The 19,737-nt window shown below is 35.9% G+C and overlaps 2 protein-coding genes and 1 long non-coding RNA gene across 3 annotated transcripts in view; 2 read left to right on the forward strand and 1 right to left on the reverse strand.

The window, feature by feature from the left end:
- Positions 1-19,737, forward strand: part of LOC128013667 (uncharacterized) — a 189,216-nt gene that overhangs the window by 89,631 nt on the left and 79,848 nt on the right. The window lies entirely within an intron of this gene.
- Positions 1-19,737, reverse strand: part of LOC128013666 (transient receptor potential cation channel subfamily A member 1) — a 166,095-nt gene that overhangs the window by 64,512 nt on the left and 81,846 nt on the right. The window contains exon 4 of the mRNA XM_052596794.1: positions 17,139-17,198. The gene's annotated coding sequence lies outside the window, so the exon portion shown is untranslated. The remainder of the gene's footprint in view (positions 1-17,138; positions 17,199-19,737) is intronic.
- The window catches only part of kcnb2b (potassium voltage-gated channel subfamily B member 2b), a 106,826-nt gene that overhangs the window by 7,241 nt on the left and 79,848 nt on the right, over positions 1-19,737 (forward strand). The window lies entirely within an intron of this gene.

Consider the following 19,737-nt stretch of genomic DNA (forward strand, 5'->3'; position numbering starts at 1 on the left):
ATTGTACTGGTGCAATACAAAAATGGGCTAGAACTACACTTCACATACTTCACCTTTTGATAATATGAACAGGAATTAAATCATGTTGCATAATCAGGCCCAAATCTGCCTTGATTCTTCAAAATAAATAGAAATGCATAGTGAAGCCCTAAAGCTCACTCAGTATTGGGTGGGTTCATAATATGTGATTTATTCATAGTCTCATATGTCTCACATACACCGCAGTGCCAGTGTATCTTTGTCATTGCAGAGTAACAGCTGTGCCCTGTAGGTTTAAGTGACTGTTGCAGAATTGTAGAGCTCACTCAAACTTAAGTTAATAACCTTACTGAGCATTCATGCTAGAAGTGTCAGTTTTACATGTTCTAATGCACTTCTCGCACTGTATTTATGCCTACGTTTCAAACAGAATTATAAGGCTAAAATATAACACCACACTGGAGCTCACACTAGCAGGCTGATTTAAATAAACCGGTTTGATTTAAAAGAGGGGTCTTATCTCAGTTAATGTCAGCTCTTTTAAGCAAGAGTATATTTGCCAACGCCTCAAATTTAGAGGACATCCCATAATGATAGAGTGTGAATGGATTTAATTATTTAGAAATAAATATTTTTTTTTAATTCTGAACGATTTTTGGGATATTCTTTCTATTAAATGTCTGTGTGTGCACTGGTATTCACTATGTTATGGGGATCAAATGTCCCAATAAGTAGAGTAATACCAGTAAATTTTGACCTTGTGATGTCCCCATGAGGAATCATGCTTATATGTCTCACAGAATGAAGTGTTTTGAAAATCTAAAATAGCTGAAAGTTTTGTGTGAGAGGTAGGTTTGGGTATAGGGTTAGGGTCAGGGGATATGAAATACAATTTACACAATAGAAAAACCATTATGCCTAATGGAGAGTCCCCATAGATCATGGAAACCAGTGGGATACTGTATGTCACTTTATTTTTGGTAAAGTATTTTCATTTTGCAAAAGTTAGTGCATTAAATGGGAATTTAAATAGCAACTTAACTTCTCATGGCTTTGGAGTGTTATTGCATGCAATCTTTCATGGCATGTTCATGTTTAATAAATGTGGGTTAGTTTAAAAACATTGAAACCTTTACAAAAACTTAAACTAAAATTTATTCATAGAAATTTAGTTTTTGTGTGTGTGTATTTGTGTTTTAGTGTGTTAATTTAATTAGCAACATTCAATTTCTTGTTAGGTATGTTAATTAGCATTTTCATATTTAACAAATATGGTTTATGAAATTTGAAACCTAAAATCAATTTGTGACCACTTTTATTTTATTTTGGTTGGTTTCGGAGTCATGAAAATGTATTTAAGTTCACTTTCAAGGTTTTTTAAGTTCATGTATGTATTAATTTTTTTGTTTATTGAATGATCATTTTAATATCAAGATTCAATTTCTTAGGGGTGGGCTTACTAGTGTTGTCAGCATTTTCTTTTTTAATAAATGAGGGTTACAACAGAGAGGAAACCTGTACAATAAAACTTTATTAAGTGGGTTTGGACTCAAGGGAATGTATTTTTGCTTGTTTTTTAAGTATCACTTTTGTTAGTCCACTTATTAAGTATCTACTTTTAGCTTTCATAGAAAATTATAACACCAGTCTGCTCAACACACATCTTCACGTGTGTGAAAACAGGCGACTGTGGTCTGTTCCCATGAAAGTCTCAGTCAGAAGTCGACGTGGTTCTTCACTATTATCAGTGGTGGAAAGAAGCAGCTGGTGGATCTAGCATTTATTACTCACCTTTCATCCGTGCAAATTGTGTTTTGTTCTAAAAAAAGCCTAACTTTTTCAGTACATGGATCTTTGCTGTGCTTCTCCCTGCTTTTGTGGAAGCTTTGATTGTTGAAGTTGGAAAGTACAGTAGTTTTTGCTTTCTGTCAAAGTCATTACTTTTATGAAAGATAGACTTCCGCTGTCATTTACCACTTTGCTTCTGTGCTCTGCGGCTGTGTGTGTGTGTGTGTGTGTGTGTGTGTGTGTGTGTGTGTGTGTCCCATCAGATGTTCAAAGAGCATTATCATGACACCAAATTGACTTTCAACACCATGTAGTCCTTAAATTAGAGGACCCCTCTGGTCCAGCTGTCATTTACAGAGCAAAGGCACCCTCTTCTAAACTGCGCTAGTGTAGTTACATAATACTTTCCAGAGAGACCTAATCAGCATAGGCTAACATTTAGATGCCACGTCCTAAATCCTCTTTACGCATTCATAATCAGATAAGAACTCTTTGGATTATGGGTAACAACGGTTCCTCTGGCTTTGTATTGGTTGCAGAGCATCACGATTGAAGGCAATGTTCCAGACTTTGCCCTTTGTTTAAAATTTGATCAAAAAAGCTTAGATTTCAAAATGCTCTCCGTAATGCTTTTTAATGCTTAAGCTTTTACATTAACATTCAACTTATGGATGTACAGTAATCCAATTTATGTGGGGTTCACATATCTATACAATTAAATTACACTCATAAAACCTTTATTTTGTAATTATTTACTCATCCTCATGTTATTTGAAACCCATACAGTATGACTTTTCTTCTTCTGTGGAACACAAAAGGAAATGTTTAGCAGAATGTACTTTTTTTATTCAATGGAAGTGAATTTTGACCAATGACTTAACTCGGTATGTTCTTACCACAAAGCACTTATGTCTTCAGAAGACCTGAAATATAGTACATAAGTAAAAATTATGTTTTTGGTGTTTGTTTTTTTTTTTGTCCATTTTGGAGCTTGAAAGCTCTAATCCCAAATAATTTCCATTGTATTAAATAAACAGCAGCATAAATTTCTTATAAACTTAAAATCTTCTAAACTTCAAAACACTTGCATCAAAAAAAAAAAAACTATTGGCAGATTGTACAACTATGTGGCCATTTTTTACTCAGCACAGAAAAATTGCTGCAGTTATAGGTTGTAGAACAAGTAATGGAAATGGCAGAGTAATTATGTGTAGCATCAGATGCAAACAAATCAGTGTAAATGACATGAGGATATGATTCAGGAAGCTTAGATTATCTCAAGAGCTTAAGGCGTCTGAAGTGATCCAATTTGGCTTGTACAGGACAGGTATTTAAGGACAGCAGTAAATGTAAGGTGCAGAACTATATTTTAAACTAGAGAAAGAGAGGAAATATCACTGGGTAAAAAAAGCTAGGACTTGCCTCTTCCTATTGACTTCACTCATTGATCTGTACCAATGAGATCCTTGGCATTTCTGATTTGCAGTTTTAATTATTTCACACATAACCTAGAAATCAATGGCCCTGGTAATTACAAAAGCATGGAAGTGTAAAAAACAAGAAACAAGACTTTTCACACCAAGCTCAAGACAAATATGCTTCACGCTTAGTGCTTTGCTTTAATGGCCCGGCAAGAGAGCTTGCTAAGGGGAGGCATCAGAAACGTTGGCCGGATGTCATAACATCCCCATGAGATGCCGTGGCATTGCATACCATGCCTTTATTTTATGTGCTGCTGTGACTGAAGACAACACAGAGACAACAATGTGGTGAAAGCACAGCTTTTATGTTAAATGATGATGAAAGTCTGCCAGTAATTTGATGATTTGTCTGCCAAAAGTTATTGTGGAGAAATATATAATTTATTAAGCAATATGTGTAGAACTCACATCTGTAAAAACGTAGATCAAAGTCATGTCCAAGATGGAGGAAAACTTTTAATTAATGAAAAAGATGTCAAAAAAGTCCAGATTTTGCGTTTTGAAGTACTTCGTTGAGACAGAGAAGAACTGAATGAAGATGTCTGGCTCTTCTAAATGAGGTGATGGTCTAGCTCTATTGAATCCCTGAAGACAAATGTTTTTGAATTCACTGAATCCCTCAGTGGAAAATTTTGATCGCTGGTAAAAGTTCTGACATGCATTAAAAAACGGTGCTTTAAAAAGTGTTTTATAATAAAACAGATATCACAGTTGCTGTGAAAGAATACTTTGACTTGAACTTCCATACATTCAAGAGTAAATTCACAGCACAATATACTTTTCAGTCCTGTTTTGGAGTGTAAAATGTTCAAGTGTATTTTGGTTATAAACAGAGATATAAAATTTTCATGCAATTAGTCCTGGTTCTAGACAGACAGATTTAGTCTGTGCATTAGGGTATTTTTCAGACTCTTTCTGCAGTTTGCACCGCATTACCAGTAGGTAGCAACAAGTGACACCTTAATGAGTGAGGAATGAAGACTGCCAGCATCTGAAATCGCATACTCTCTGTGTAGCCACCGCTTTTGAACAAGTGATTGCTTAGAGACTGTGAAAAAAAAGAAAGAAATATTGTACTGTATGTAGACATGTGCCGGTATTCGGTAATGCGATTTATCACGGTAATGAAGAAGCACAATATTGTTATCGTGGGCACTTCTAAATAATGTGGATAATTATATATTACAAATTATTCAGAATTTGGAATGCATTTTCATAATACTATTCCCATCAGCTGATCAAAAGGCACAACACCACTGTATGCTGCTTGAAAGAGTGTGCTCTGATGTAAACTAGCATGCATGAGAAGCACATGGGAGATCACGTGAGAGATGCACTGAATGAAAACACATTAACTCTCTGACAGCAGATGGCGCTAAACTGCAGAAAATGCAGCCCTTCCCCTTGTAACCCCATAAATAAAGCAGCTGCTCTACTTTCTAAAACATATTTAAATAATTTTAAATAGCCATTCAGATTTGTGCATTCACTATGATATCCATTACAGTGCCAAATACTGAAGTATTTAGACTTATATTCAAACTTTTTTTTTTTTTACATTTTAATCTGGACTAAAACATGCTCTAGATATTGCTTGAAAGTGTTTTGATTCTTTATTGTTAATTCACACTTTACATTAGGGCTTCATCAGTTAACATTAGTTAATTCATTAACTAACAAACTGCCATTAAAAAATGTTCTGAACATTCATTCATTTTAGGTATTCCAATATTTAATAACATGTTGTTAAAATCGAAAGTTGCAACTGTATAATTTAATGAGATAACATGAACTAAGACTTAGTTTAAGTAAGTGTTTAAAAAAAACATACAATAAAAAAAAACGGACCCACTTTATATTAAGTGGCCTTAACTACTATGTACTTACATTTTAATTAATAATTTAGTACAATGTACTTATTGTGTATATACATGTTTTTACATTGTACTTATATTTAAAAAAACTACATCTCTGTAATTACATTTATAATTACACTGTTGACCCATACTTTACACCTTAACCCACCCTTAAACTTACCCATACCTCCAACCCTCTCCCTAACCTTACCCCTATCCCACCTCAATAGCAGCAAAAGTGTTTTACAATACAATATGAACACAATAAGTACATTGTACTTATTTTTTATGTAAGTACATAGTAGTTAAGGCCACCTAATATAAAGTGGTCGAAAAAAACATACACAAACAAAACCAAATTAAACCCTGCGGCTTGTGATGATACATTGATGTGTAAAGACACAAAATGATTGGTCTGTGCAAGAACCTGAACACTATTTATATTGTTTTTTTACCTCTGATGAACTGCAATGCCTGAACTGTCTGAACTGTATGAGCGCCTCCTCAAAACACAGCCTGCACGTGAGGCGTCTTCTTCTTCTTCTTGCTTTATGGCGGATCACAGACTTATAAGTGCATTACCGCCACTTATCCCTCAAGTTGAACATTGAAAGTTCAGGCATTGCAGTGCATCAGAGGTAAAAAAAAACTTTATAAATACTGTTCAGTTTCTTGCATAGACTGATCGTTTTGTGTCTATACACATCAATATATCGTTACGAGCCGCAGGGCTTAATTTGGTTTTGTTTGTGTGTTTTTTTTTGTTAGTTTTTTTTTGTTTTTTTTATTGTATGTTTTAGCCATGATTCCCATTCACATCCTTTATAAGATTGACAGACTGCAACGGTTTGATTTAAAAATCGCTGTTTGTGTTCTACTGAAGAAACAAAGTCACCTACATCTTAAATGCCCTGGGGGTAAGCAGATAAACATAAAATGTAAATTTTTGGGTGAACTATCCCTTTAATGTAAACTAGACATATGTTTGACTTTTGCACTCACATCTTTTGTAGTGACTTGCACATTTCTAGCTACTCAAGTTCAAAGAAGCTCTACTTTTTAAAAATATATCTCTAGACCTTGCATTTTTTGTCATTGCTGCTTTTTGTGTTTTTAAATGCAAAATCGCATTCTGGATGAATGGGTGTTGTGGAAGACGTTCTTTGATGTTTACTCTTGCTATTTTTGCAGGCGAAAACAGAAAAGCTTGATTTTCCATTATTCATATTCGGTCAACGTCTGTAGCTGTTTAAACAGGCCAATTCGAGAGTCACACCTGTCATTCAATACAGTTGTCAGCCCCAAGCACTGACTGTATGAACATTGTCAAAGCATGCTCTATAGTTCGAGATCCTGTCAGACAAACTTCTGTCCTTTTTTCTCTTGTATGATCTAACACATCACGACCAAATGTTATTCTGTAACTCCCCCTGAGCTGAGTTTTCTCGAGGTGTGGGAAGATGAGATATCTTGCGAATCCTGTCATTTTTCAGGCAAGAGAAGACACGGTGGCATATTGGCACCTGATGAGGCACTTCTATATTTGGTGGCATGTTTGCGATGCTGTATGTGCTCCTCGAGGTGTCCCTGCCGTGATGGGCCACCTGCTGCTGATCATTGTCAGGGGGCAGAAGGTGTGTTGTGACCCCATCCTTCACAAACACTCACAGTGGGAGTGGTGCAGATGATTGATGAACTAATTGTCTCGGTTAAACATCATGTTTGATATCGGCAACAACCCTCGGGTTGTTTCTGTCCTTGCTAGCAAATAGACGAAACAGCTGAAACGGAAGTGAGAGGGTAGGAAAAGTAGGAATAATAATTAACTACATATTTCACCCCTCTCTGTGAAGAAAGCCCAGTGTTTGCAGTGTTGCCATGGAGATTTGGAAGGGTTTGGTGCATGGGTGTGAGTCCTAAACTAATGACTGAGCACAATTCCACTTACCAGCTTGGAATAAAAAGACCATCGTTTAGAGCAGTAATGTGCATAACACAAAAAGGAAAAAGAAAGATTGTGACTAAAATTTGACTTTTATCCTCACGTATACCATATTAACAGTATTTAAGAAAGGGAGTTTCTTTATCATTGTTAATAATATAGCTTGTTTTTTAATGCTGTAATAAAATATGGTTACTGAGCCCAAAAAACAAAACAATAAAACAATGCTTGAACAAGGTCTGTAGCTTATTTGTTGAAAAATGATTTAAAAGAAGATTTTAGAAAGTTCAGGTGTATATGTGGGCAGTTTTTGATATGCATTCCCTTAAATATTTTTTGTAAACGACAGATTTGATTTGAAACTAGGAAAATGTGCAAAAACTGTTAAGAGTTACATTTTCTGTGCCTTGCGAAAGTATTCATACCCCTTCATATTTTTCATGTTTTATTATGTTGCCGACTTATGTTTAATTGCTTTAAAAGGGTGGCTCATTGCGATTTCACTTTTTTGTAATGTGTAATTTGTAGTGTGTAATGTTGCTGTTTGAGCATATAACCATATCTGCAAAAGTCATGAAGCTGAAAGTTCAATGCAAACGTCTTTTAAAATTCTGGCAGTTTAATGCCTCCAATAACGGCTGGTAGGGACTACAACGAGATACTTCCCGGGTTCCTCACGTCACAAACCCAAATAAACCCTGTCCTATGGAAATGGCAGCAAAGGGGACGAGGCTATGCTACGCTGCTTTAGAGTTGAAGAAGAGAAGTGCATGTAAAAATCTGTTCATATATGAATCACAATTCTGTCTTCTAATGATTCTAATGGATTAACAAGTTTCAAAATCAATATTCTAAAGCAGCGGTTCTTAATACTGTTCCACATGTCCCCCAGCATCTCTCTCTCTCTCTCTCTCTCTCTCTCTCTCTCACCCAGCTACAGAAATGAACTGTTACAATTATACACTTATTTTCATATAGTTATGAGAAGCATTAAACATGGTGTGCAGTTGCGGCCTCCTGGCCAAACAGAGCAACTGATTGAGAAAGGACTTGTCTAGACTGGTGACCAAGCAGCTGATGGTCAAACTGGTTAAGCTCCATAATCATATACGCAGATGGGATAAACCTATAAAATGACAAAGATCATTGCAACACTCCACTGATCTGGGCTTTATGTCGGTGTGGCCAAATTCAGTCTTCTCCTCAGTGAAGACACACTAAAACACACTTGTAATTTGCAAAAAATCACCTAAAGGAACCTTAGAATGTCCTCGAGTGGCCCAGCCACAGCCTGAGCTTGAACCCAATCAAATATTTCAGGAGAAACCTGAAAATATCCATCTGCCCTCATCTAACCTGACAGATAATTGCCAAATGCTGATGTGCAAAGCTTGTCGCATCAAACCAAAAAAGACTTGAGGCTGTCAAGGTGCTTCAGCTAAGTAATGAGTTAAGGGATTGAATACTTATGTAGTACACTTATTTAAGTTTTTTTATTTTAAAATACATTTACAAAGTTGTGACAGTTCTGTTTCTGCTTTGTCATTATGGCTTATGAAGTGTAAATTGATAACTGAAAAACTGAAGAAAAAAAAAAGGTAATTTAAAGCAGTTTAACATAAGGCTGCAGCATAACAAAACATGAAATAAATGAAAGGGTATGAATACTTTTGCAAGGCACGGTAAACATAAAAATGGCAGATTTGTTTGCTATAAATGTACTATAAATTGACGATTTTATTACATTTTGTAATTTTGGTTTTGGGTTTGGGTTTTTATAGATTATGTTGGTACCCATAGACTTTTGTTGTGCTGCGTGCATCCCAAGGTCAAATTCTCAAAAATTATCTAAATCTTCAAAAAAGTAAATGTATTATATTGTAAATACATTTTCTTTTTACATTTTCTTTAGTTAATTATAAGGAAATTCTTGTGTAGATTTTTTAACTGTATTTTAAATTAAAATTACACGTACTGTGAAATTGTGAAAATATTAATACGATTTTGGAATAATTTTTTTCAGTTAACATTTTTCTCCTTATGTATAATTTGAACATAACTGTAACTGTTTTTTTTTTTCTAAAAAAGAAAATAGAGAAAAATAACATGTATTGTATTAGTATAAAAATAAATTTTCATTGCATAGGGTGAAGAAACTTTTAAATAAAAAAATGTAATCAGTGTATTTTCTGTAATCTCTTATCATATTAATCTCTGTGAGAGTCCAAACGGGTGCAGGAGAGAATGTGAACAGATGATGTTACCCAGCAGCCCCCTCATACATACTTACACGCGCCTTTTGTTTTCTTGGCACCTACACTGCCCCATCCACTCTATAACCGACCCATCTGCCAAGCAGAAACAGTGGTCGAGGAAAATAATTGTTGTGCAGAGCATTTAAGGAGAGAGGGACTTATTCAAATTCAGTTTAAACAGTAAGGAAAATTATTTTAAAGAATGAAAGAAAAAATAATTATCAAGCATAGTAAAAAGCCCGCATGGGAAATTCAGAAATGAGGAGAAGTGAAACTGTGCCAAAAGTTGGTCAAGGCATGACTGCAGGGTGGGGCGAGAGACAATGAGGGACAGTAGAGGAGAGAGAGATGTGTTATCAACTTTAAGAGTGTTACGCCAAGCGGCACAAGCCACTGTGGGCCAACGCCAATTATATGTCCACACAGTTTATTTAGTTTGTGCCTGTAGACAGCGCTGTTACTCTCCTGGGCCTTCACTCCTGCTGTGCCCTCAAAAACCTACGCCCTGATCCAGTCCATGATGCGTTCGGCTCTTAATGAGCTTAAGTCAAGGGTCTTGGTCTCGGATCTGGCAGAGAGTGACAGAGTCGCTCCCAGTGCCCCATCATGGTCAAAACACCATAACCTCTGCTTAACCGACCTTATAATGCAATTTCCGTTTCTGAGGGTCATTGCAAATGTCAAGTAAATAACACGAGGATGCAGTATCTGTGTGCTGGGGATGCTTGATGAGCAAAGGTAAACTTTTGCCATCTGACTGCTCTTCCTCTGTTCTTCCTGTTTGTCTTGTAAGTCTCCACCCACACGCTCGGAGCTGCAGGTTTTTCCACACAGGATTTGGCACCGTAGTAGGCTATTGGTCTAAATTCAGTGACTGCCAGAATGTTGCCTTTCTTATTTGTTTGACATCGTGATAAAGCAGAGCTGGATCAGCAAGGACCAAGGGGCTCAGATAGACCCCCAAATCCCTAAGCGACAAAAAAGCTATTTCTTTGAAAGCATATAGTCATGTAGATACTTACATTATGAAAAGTTGTATTATATTATACTGTGCACAATGAATTTAACTGGTGAATACTAAAGGATTTCATGTAAGATTTCCCAGTTTGTTAAAGCAGCACATCTTGATTCAAGAATTTTTTTTTTTGTCTATAAATTATACAACAATACTGACAGGATTTTTCAAGCACAGCAACAACTGTTCCATTTTTTGTCTGTGATTAATTCTGTTTTGATTTGCACATATTTATGTATACTCTCAATGATAATACAGGTTATAGCTTTAAAATGTGGAAGTCAAAAACAATAAAAACATTTCTGTGACATCATTATTTCAGAATTTGTTTATTCACATTTACATGAGCCAGTTTCAAATGGCATTTTCTTTCAATCTGGGCTGCAAACCAGCCTGAACAGTTGGCATGTTCTGAAAATGACATTGATATACACGTTCTCCTTGTCACTCAGACAGCTATTAGTCACTAACTCAGACTAAAGAAGATCATTTCACATTTACAATGCACTGATGCCATTTTCATCTTCTTATATAAAAACATAATTTTTTTCACCTTTGAGTTATGATTTCAATCCTACGTACTGGTGATTGACTTACTGTAATTTGAGAAACTTGAAAATATAATGAAACTGGATAAAGTTGATCATAGGTTACAGTAAATACATTTATAATTTTACAAAAGATGAAAGAAAGCGGCATCCTTTTCCTTTAGGTCTAATTTACAAAAGCATTAAGATTTAATTTTATTGTGAATGTACACAGTAAAAGTACATTTTTTACAATTCCGATTATCTATAATAATCTATATAATTTTTTTCTTAAAAAAAACGCAATGTATTCATATGTGTGGCGTATTTTAACCATGCAGCAAACCTTTGAAAATATTTTAATAAATTACTGTGATAAAAAAAAAAAAAAATTACTTTTTAAACTATTTAACTGATTGTATTAATTGGTCAAAATTCTTATGTTTGGTTAGAGGATAATCGGTTAAAATGTGCATCACTTATTACAGTTTTACTGTATTTTTGATCAAATGCTCTAAGTACAGCCTTGGCAAGCAAAAGATACTTATTTCATAAACATTTAAAAAATGTCTGACAGGCAGTCTATGAGTGGTGGTACAGAATGCAGATTGAGCTGGGGTCCAAACTGTTTTTTGTTTTTTTTTGGATGGAGAACTCCTGATTAATCGTCTTTTGTGCCCTTCTGGGTCAGTGTCCCACAATGTTTATCCTAATCTGTTCAGTCTATCTATCTGTCACAGAGATCATGAGTTGATGGTGGCAATCAATGTTTTTTTTTTTGTGCATCAGATTAAATCTATGAGACTTGGTCCGTGTCCCAAGGAAAATCTTAAGGGGTAATTATACTGCATTACAGTGAGGCTACATGTTCCCTGAGTTGGCCTTTTATTCCATGTGTCTTAAAGATAAGCTACAGAAGGAACACAGAAACCTGAGCCAGCTAGGTTCACAAGGTTTAAAAAGAAGATAGGTTCAGGTCTAAAGCATAGGGAGCTGTAAACAGCATTTTAAAACATGTGTAAGTGTGCTCTTATTTGTCTCAAACTGTTGGTAGTAAATTGTATGCCACTTTGAGTCTACGTTATATGGATAAAGCAATCCCACTATGCACTGTCAATGGAGATGTTGTGGGTAATCATTTTAGGTCAGCCTATCCAACAAGCTAAGCTTAATATGTGCAAATTTTGATAGAGCTGAGGAAAACATACGTTTATTCATAATCAGAAGTGCTTTGGAAATAGTCCCAGATTTTTAAGGATCACATATTTTACACAGCATTCATGTGCAATGCATATTCATTTCCTTATTGATTTTGTAACTTTTCTAGCTACATGCTAATATAAGAATTAGCTGTGCATTATCTCTCTGCAAGGGCGTTATTTGCAAAAGTGCCAGTTAACAAAGTTGCCAACTATGAGAAGCGTCTCAAACTAGGCGCTAATGTTCCATTTAGGTTAGCTTAATGTATATGTAGATAGCTGCCTATATAGGAAGTAGACTGCAAGTGAGCTCATTGGGTTTGTAGACAAAGCCACTGTAACTATAGAAGGTTTCTAAATAGTTTTGTAGTGCAAGAAATGCTTCAAGGTTTTATTTTTTATTTTTTTATTTTTTGTGACCAACATGTAAAAACCATTATTTCAAAGATAACGAAACTCTGTGAGGTGATAAAGAAACAACAAGCCTACATTGCTTGCTTATAATGGTTGTGTGCTTCTTTTGTGGCAGACGACTGTAAATGTAGAATTTTTTTTGTAGACTATGAATTTAGAAAAATTGTGATAGGGACGTCTTAAGAGGCTTTGTTCTCATGTTTAGGACAACCTGGGTTGTGTACTTTTCCCGCAATAGATCACTCTGTGCTGTTTTCCAGATGCGTTTTGACCATAAAAATAAGTTATTCACTACTGTAAAGTGCCATAACTGGCAGATGGATGTTTTTTAGATTAATAATTAGATTCATTGTCAATTATTTTCATTATTGATTTTTACAGGTTTATAGTTGTTGCAGCCCTACTTAGATATTTCAACATATAATCATCATTTGTTTAGTCCAGCGAAGCCTTCAGATTGGATCTGTCAGTGTTTATACAGTATGTTCCACTGAAAGCATCTGAGCACTGAAATATTGATGGGAACGACATTCACTACAAAGCAACAGAGCGCTGTGAGACAGAATTTGAAGTTTATGAACAAAAACTCAAACCGAAAGCGAAGGAGTGCTTTCAAAGAGAAATGTTCAGACCACGTTGACAACTGTTGGTTGTGAATGACTCTGGTGGTCAGTCTCTTGTTTTTTTTTAGGACAGTTTAAGTCCCTGTAAGCCCATGTTTAACTCTCTGAAGGATTCTTGTAATAAGGTAATTGGTCACAATAGACGGTAGAGCGCTATCAGCTTTATAAATCATGAGATCGTCCCTCTGTACTGGGATAAACACTTTTCAGATATGGTTGTATGGATGCGATCCAACATTTGTCAGAGGTTTATCCTGTCTGTAGTCAATTGTGGTGTATTATGGGAAGTTAAAAGCCTCCCAGACCATGCCGGGTAAGTTTAAACACCTATGGATTTGAAGGTCATGGTTTTGATCCCTGTGCCTGATTGACTCAGTTCTAAGCCTGCCATGAGGAAGCCACAAGCACCAGAAACCTTATGCTGATTGAGGAAAACTATGGAGCCACTATTGGAGGTTTTTTTAACTCTTCTGTTTTGGTTGATATTTAATTGTTTTTACATGTAGAATGCATTTGCCCAATGTTGTTTTAGTATTAATTATATGCTATTTTATTATTTATTAATGATGTAATGGCTACCACTTTAATTTAGGTGGCCTATGTACTTACATTTAAATGAATAATTTGGTACACTGCACTTATTATGTGCATACAGAAACCAACCCATACCACCAAACCTGTCCCTAACCTTACTTGTATCCCATATTGTACAATGTACTTGATGCATACAGTAGTAGTTAAGGTCACCTAATATAAAGTGGGATCTTTTAATGATATACAGTATAATGCTATTCTCATTTTTATTATTATTTTTATACATTTCTATTTATTTTTATTTCAGCTTTAGATATAGTGATTTTAATATTTCAACTTGAATTAAGTTTAGTTCACAACATTTCTAATTCTAAATAAACTAATATTTATATTTTATCTTATCTTTTTCAGACTTTTCTGACATCTTGCACTCAATTAAACGTTTAATGTTTTAAAACATTGTTTAAATGTTTTTAATGTTTAAACGTAAAATGTTTTAAAATACTAACAATTCAGCAAAATTTAAGTGTAAACTTTAGCTAACCTCAAAATAGATGTAATTTTTCATACTGTAAATTTTCTTTAATAAAATGAAAATAAAAATGGTGGTTGACGAGAGATCCCCCACATGATTGTAAAGCACTTTGGGTGTACAACAATACACAATAAAGTGCTATATAAATGCACCATTCGTCCATTCATTCATTTGAAAAAAAATTGAATTTTACAATTATTATTATATTGACAATTATTAATGGTCATTATTTCTGACCATAACAAAATAAAAATTATGATAATAAAAGATCTTACTTGTGTTGGCCGGTATGCATTGGTGTATCCATTGCATGCTTTCACTTTGGCACCAAAAATATTTTTGCCTTTATTTCTGAGTTGCCACTTCATGTCCAAATTTGGCTCATGAAGCAAAAATGGTATTCTAATGCTTCATTGTTACACAGCCTTTGTTCAAGTTAAAGGGAGATGACACATTCACAATATAATCTTCAAATATTGATGGTATCTATCATCTTCATATAACTTGTCTTTCTGCGTCAGTTCTAAAGATGAATCTCTGGCACCTTTGCCTCTTATTTAGTGCGTCTCCATTTCTAAAGCTGCCTGCTTGAGGTTATTCTTGCCACGTCTCTCTCCGCCATATCTCCTACCTGTCCTCTTTCCACCCACACACCTATCTTCTATATCCCACAAAGCACTGCAGTGCTGCCCTCTGAAGTAATGTGGTGACAAGCCCAAGATTCTCCAAGGAGTACTGACACTGCTGAATAGCGTACGGTGTCATGTTGTCAAAAGGTTCACAAAGAAATATGCGAGATGAAACGATTGTTGGTGATGCCTGTATGCTATGCTAGCTGTTTCAGCTAAATCGTCTGTCCTACCATCTCAGTGAGACTGCTGCCTGGCCCTCAACTACTTCTAGAGAAAAAATAATCCAAACGGTCGTGTTTTCAACAAAAAGATGAGCGTTTGAAGAGTGTTTCGCGAAATGGTGTTCGTGTTTGGTGGATGAGTACCTCAGGTGTCTCTCTTCACCTCATTAAACTCTGAGTGACATGATTCCTTCTCACGAGTGCAAGTCACTTAACTCCTTCTGACGCCTCCTTTTAAGACGTCTTAAGCAAATGAGGCAATGAGTGGCGTGCCTGTGGTAATCCTTCTATTTTAAGTTCAGTTTCCACCGCAATAAGTCAGAATTAGACTGCAGGAGTAGACGCAATAGATCATTTTTGTTTACCATTTATTCTGAAAAAAGGCATATAATTGAATTAAAGATCACATAGATGGAGTGTAATGCTGACTGGAAGTAATGTTTAATATGTAGAATGTTTGACACAGAGGTGTAACCAAAAAGCAGACACAGGAATATTAAGTTTTTAACATATTAAAATATACACAGGAAAAAATAATTAATATTAGGAAGCTAGTATATGTCTATGGTATCATGGTATGTAAAAAAAAATATGTGCATACATTTACTTTTGTAATATCTTTTGTAATATCATAAATGTTTTGACACTTCGCCACTTTGGTCAATTGAATGCATGCTTGCTGAATAAAACTTAAATTGTTTTCAATGAAACAGAAAAACCTTACAATCTTGATTTCCCCCCTGCCCCAAATATTACTGAGAAGACCATCAGACAACTGCAGCAAAAGCATATTTGTTGCATATGTGTGTACACATTATTTAATATTAAGATCAGGAAGTAAAGTCAGGAATCACTGACAGTGAAATATTGACAGCCCTCGTTTGGTTTCAAACTCTGTCTTAGCCTTCAACACAATGTGCGTGTTATCTTATAAGACGTTTATCATTGCATATCTCACAATGCTCTATTCTCAGCAGAAATGAACACCAGGCAGTTACAGCAGGGCTTTTCCCGCCGAGCTTCACTCCACTAGCCGGCGCAGATGATATCTAATGTGTTCTTCATGGTGCAGCACCTTGCGGAAAGAGTCCATTAGCGGGGCACCGCACCGGAATGTCCTTGCTATGTCAACCCGACGGGGAGGGCAGGACACTTCTAAAGCAAACCAATCTGAAAGGCATTACCCATGATCCCTGTGTCAGCACAGAAGGAACGAGGTTCATATGGTAAATCTGCTCAGTGGCATCAGGCCACAGAAGTTTTTGGCGGTAAAACAAAGCCACTTTTAATAGCAGTTGCCTTTTCGAGCACGTTCTGGACTAGCCAGCCCGTTTACATGCCCAAGTATAATTAAAGGGCTGATCTGAGATCAGTATGAAAGGTAAGCTGAGCCACTCCAGGCATGCTGATGTGTGTGCGTCAGCTGAATCTTCACCTGCTGTGGCTGCTCATCGCTGTTCACGAAGGGCTTAGAAGCATAAAATAGCAGATAGGTCATCAGACAGGAAGGATTTTAATAACAATGTGTTGCTTAATCAGATATGATCGGCTCCTTTCTGTCACTAGTGGATATTGTCACACTCTGTAGTAGTCGCTGAGAGATTATTAACAATGGCTTTACAGCAAGAGTTCTATTTAATAGAAGAACAAAACAAATTTTACTATTGAAAATAATGAATACAAGGTATATGATATAAGATATGTTCTCTGCTAAATTACTGCAAAACTACTTTGAAAGACAGTAGTCATGTTTAAAAAACGTATTGATCTCCCTTGCTGCTTTTAGCATCCTAACTGTCATGGGACGTCAGAGTTGGTGATTTGGATTGCTCTATATAGGCAGCATTTCCATGTGTCACATACTATGTATAGTGCTCTGCATGGAAGACTTGACTGGCAAGCAACAGTGCCTGCCCACTTTTTCTGTATTTTTCGCATAGGGATTTAAAAAAAAAGTCTTAATGTAAGAGTTATAAACCATGAGGAAAAACTACCAAGTATAATGTGAATCGCAACATTAAAAACATTGATTTGAATCAAACACACAAGTGAAAATCGGACAAAAGGACAAAGCTACTAGACTTTATACTTCGAGGAAAATTCACCCAAAAATGAAAATTCTGTCATTATTACTCACCCTCATTGCTCCAAACCCGTAAGGCATTCGTTCGTCTTCAGAACACATAAAGAGACTGACCTGGAAGAGAATAAATAGTTGAATAAAGTTGTTATTTTTATTTTCTTTGTGCTCAAAAAGTATTCTCGCGGCTTCAAAACAATATGGTTTAACCACTGTTTTAATAATGTCTTTACTAACTTTCTGGGCCTTGAATGTGTCAGTTGCATTTCTGTCTATGCAGGGTCAGAAAGCTTTCAGATTTCATCAGAAATATCTTAATTTGTGGTCCAACGATGAACAACGATCTTACTGGTGAACGACATGAGGGTGAGTAATTAATGGCTGAAATTTGAAATTTTAACTTCTGGATCCCGACTGTTGTTGAAATTTTCCATTAGCATTTTGCGAAGCTAACAACACAACATATAAGCTGCGACCCAAATGACGCACTATACACTATGCACTCATACACTATGTACTTATGCACTATGTACTCATACACTATGTACTTATGCACTATGTACTCATACACTATGTACTTATGCACTATGTACTCAACAATGTAGTGTATGAAATATATAAAGTTATTTTGTCATTCATTATCGTGAATCGCCCCTCCCCCTTCATAAAGTAATTAAAACTGCAACAGTTGAGTGCATGAAGTGTTCAACATTCCACACTTTGTTTTTTCGGTTATTTAAGTGCATCATCCAGGTGTTTAACGTGCACTTTTTCAATTTTGGAATTTTCAGTGTGAACGCACTACTCCCACTATTTATTCTACAAAATTTGAATTATAATCTTAAAATAAAAGTGACATTTCTCTAGCCATGTCTGCCATATGTACTTTCACTAAGCTCCTTGCAATGCATTCTGGGATTGCCTTCTCTGTGAAGCATATATGCGATACTGCTTTAGGATAATAAATAATGCATAATGAACTTGTCTACCTTTTGAAATTACCTTGGAGTACATCAACAATGCTATGAAAATTCACAGCTCTCTATGTTTTGGGACAGAGCAAATGTTTATGTACAGCTTGTTTACAATACCTAGCTTGTTGCAGAAGTGTTTAAACGGCATCTGTTCAGCGCCAGGGGCTCCAAAAAGAACTTTTTCTAACGTTTGGATGCTCATATTTGGTTCAGCTGGGAATTTTCCATTGCGTCTTTACTGGTTTGTGCTTGGTCTATTCTGTAAATTATCAGGAGTGCGTTTGAGATTTTTCAAAACAAAACCATTGCTGGTGATGTAATGATTTACTTATTCTGCAGAACACGGTGCAGCCGTCTTCCTCGTTGAGAGCTGGACATTATTTTTAGACATTCAGTGAAAGGAGAAAAAGAAGTAACCAAGACAACCTTGAATTCCATCCACAGGCAGTAGTAGGCAGTTGGCTGTGTGATCACCTTCATATAATTTTGAAGAAATACTTGTCACATCTTTCTTATTTTTTTCACATTATACATTTTCAGCAGGGCTGTTGATGAAATTCATGGGGTGCAGCACCACATTTTTTGGGATGCCCATCTGCTACTTTTATGAAGTGTTTTCTGTTGCCCCATGGAAAAATGGCTGTGTTAAAATAATCACATCAACTGAGAATCCAGAAATTAACATGTATTGCTCTCTCTCTCAAGTGATATTTGACAAAATGAGGCGGAACCGCCCCCTGTGCTCTTTATATTTGGCTAATAAGTATGTGACAGTGGATTTTTTGTTTGACTTGACCACGGATGAGGGATGAAGGAGACATGTACTGTAGGTAATGGATAATAAAACGTGCAGAAAAACATGATTCAGGCCATTGGTCTGCTGATAAGAAGACTGTTTTGAAAAATGTGATTATGCTCACGGAGTATGCAGTTAATTAACGTGAACTTGGCAGAACGGTGGTGTCGTGGGGAGGACGAGATATAAAGTTCTCAAAGAGGAAAGGACACCCGGCTGTGTCTTGAGGCCTGGCCTTTCATAGAGCTCCCTGATCAATGCCAATCCCCTTATGAGGTGGGGAACCTGGCATCTCCTAACATGATTTCCACCTGTTGTTATCATATTTCAGTGGATTCAACAGCCTCTGACCAAAATATCTACTAAGGGCTGCTCATTAAGGTTGTGTTTTCATTCTTGGTCTTCTTATATAATGCATATCGCATTGGTAATGACATATTGAATAGCCATTCTGTAAATGTGTGCTCAGAAAGTCATGATCATGAATGGAAATATAAATTATGTGGTGGAAAAGACAGTTATAGAAAAGTGCAAGTATATACAAGAATTTATAAAAAAACTTTTTTCATGAATTTATCAAAAGACCAGATTTACTAAACAGGGTGAATTAACATTAGAGCGCAATTCCGTAAAAGTGAAGATGGGAAAATTGCGTAGGTGATTTAATAACAAAGTGCACATTAAAGAACACAGAGGAGCAGTGCAAATTACCGCCTTCTTTAAGACATGCTTTTTTGGGTGTTTAATAGTGGTGCAAATACCAGCAAATTGACGAGCACAAACATTAGTAAATTGAGTTGCATGATTCATTTCAATACTCTTCTCCCATAAATTTTGCGTTGGTTGTTAAATCCAGCTACTGCAGGGAGGATTCAGCTGCTCTTGC

Source organism: Carassius gibelio, chromosome B24 (assembly GCF_023724105.1).
Source record: "Carassius gibelio isolate Cgi1373 ecotype wild population from Czech Republic chromosome B24, carGib1.2-hapl.c, whole genome shotgun sequence".
In the NCBI taxonomy this organism is placed as follows: Eukaryota; Metazoa; Chordata; class Actinopteri; order Cypriniformes; family Cyprinidae; genus Carassius; species Carassius gibelio.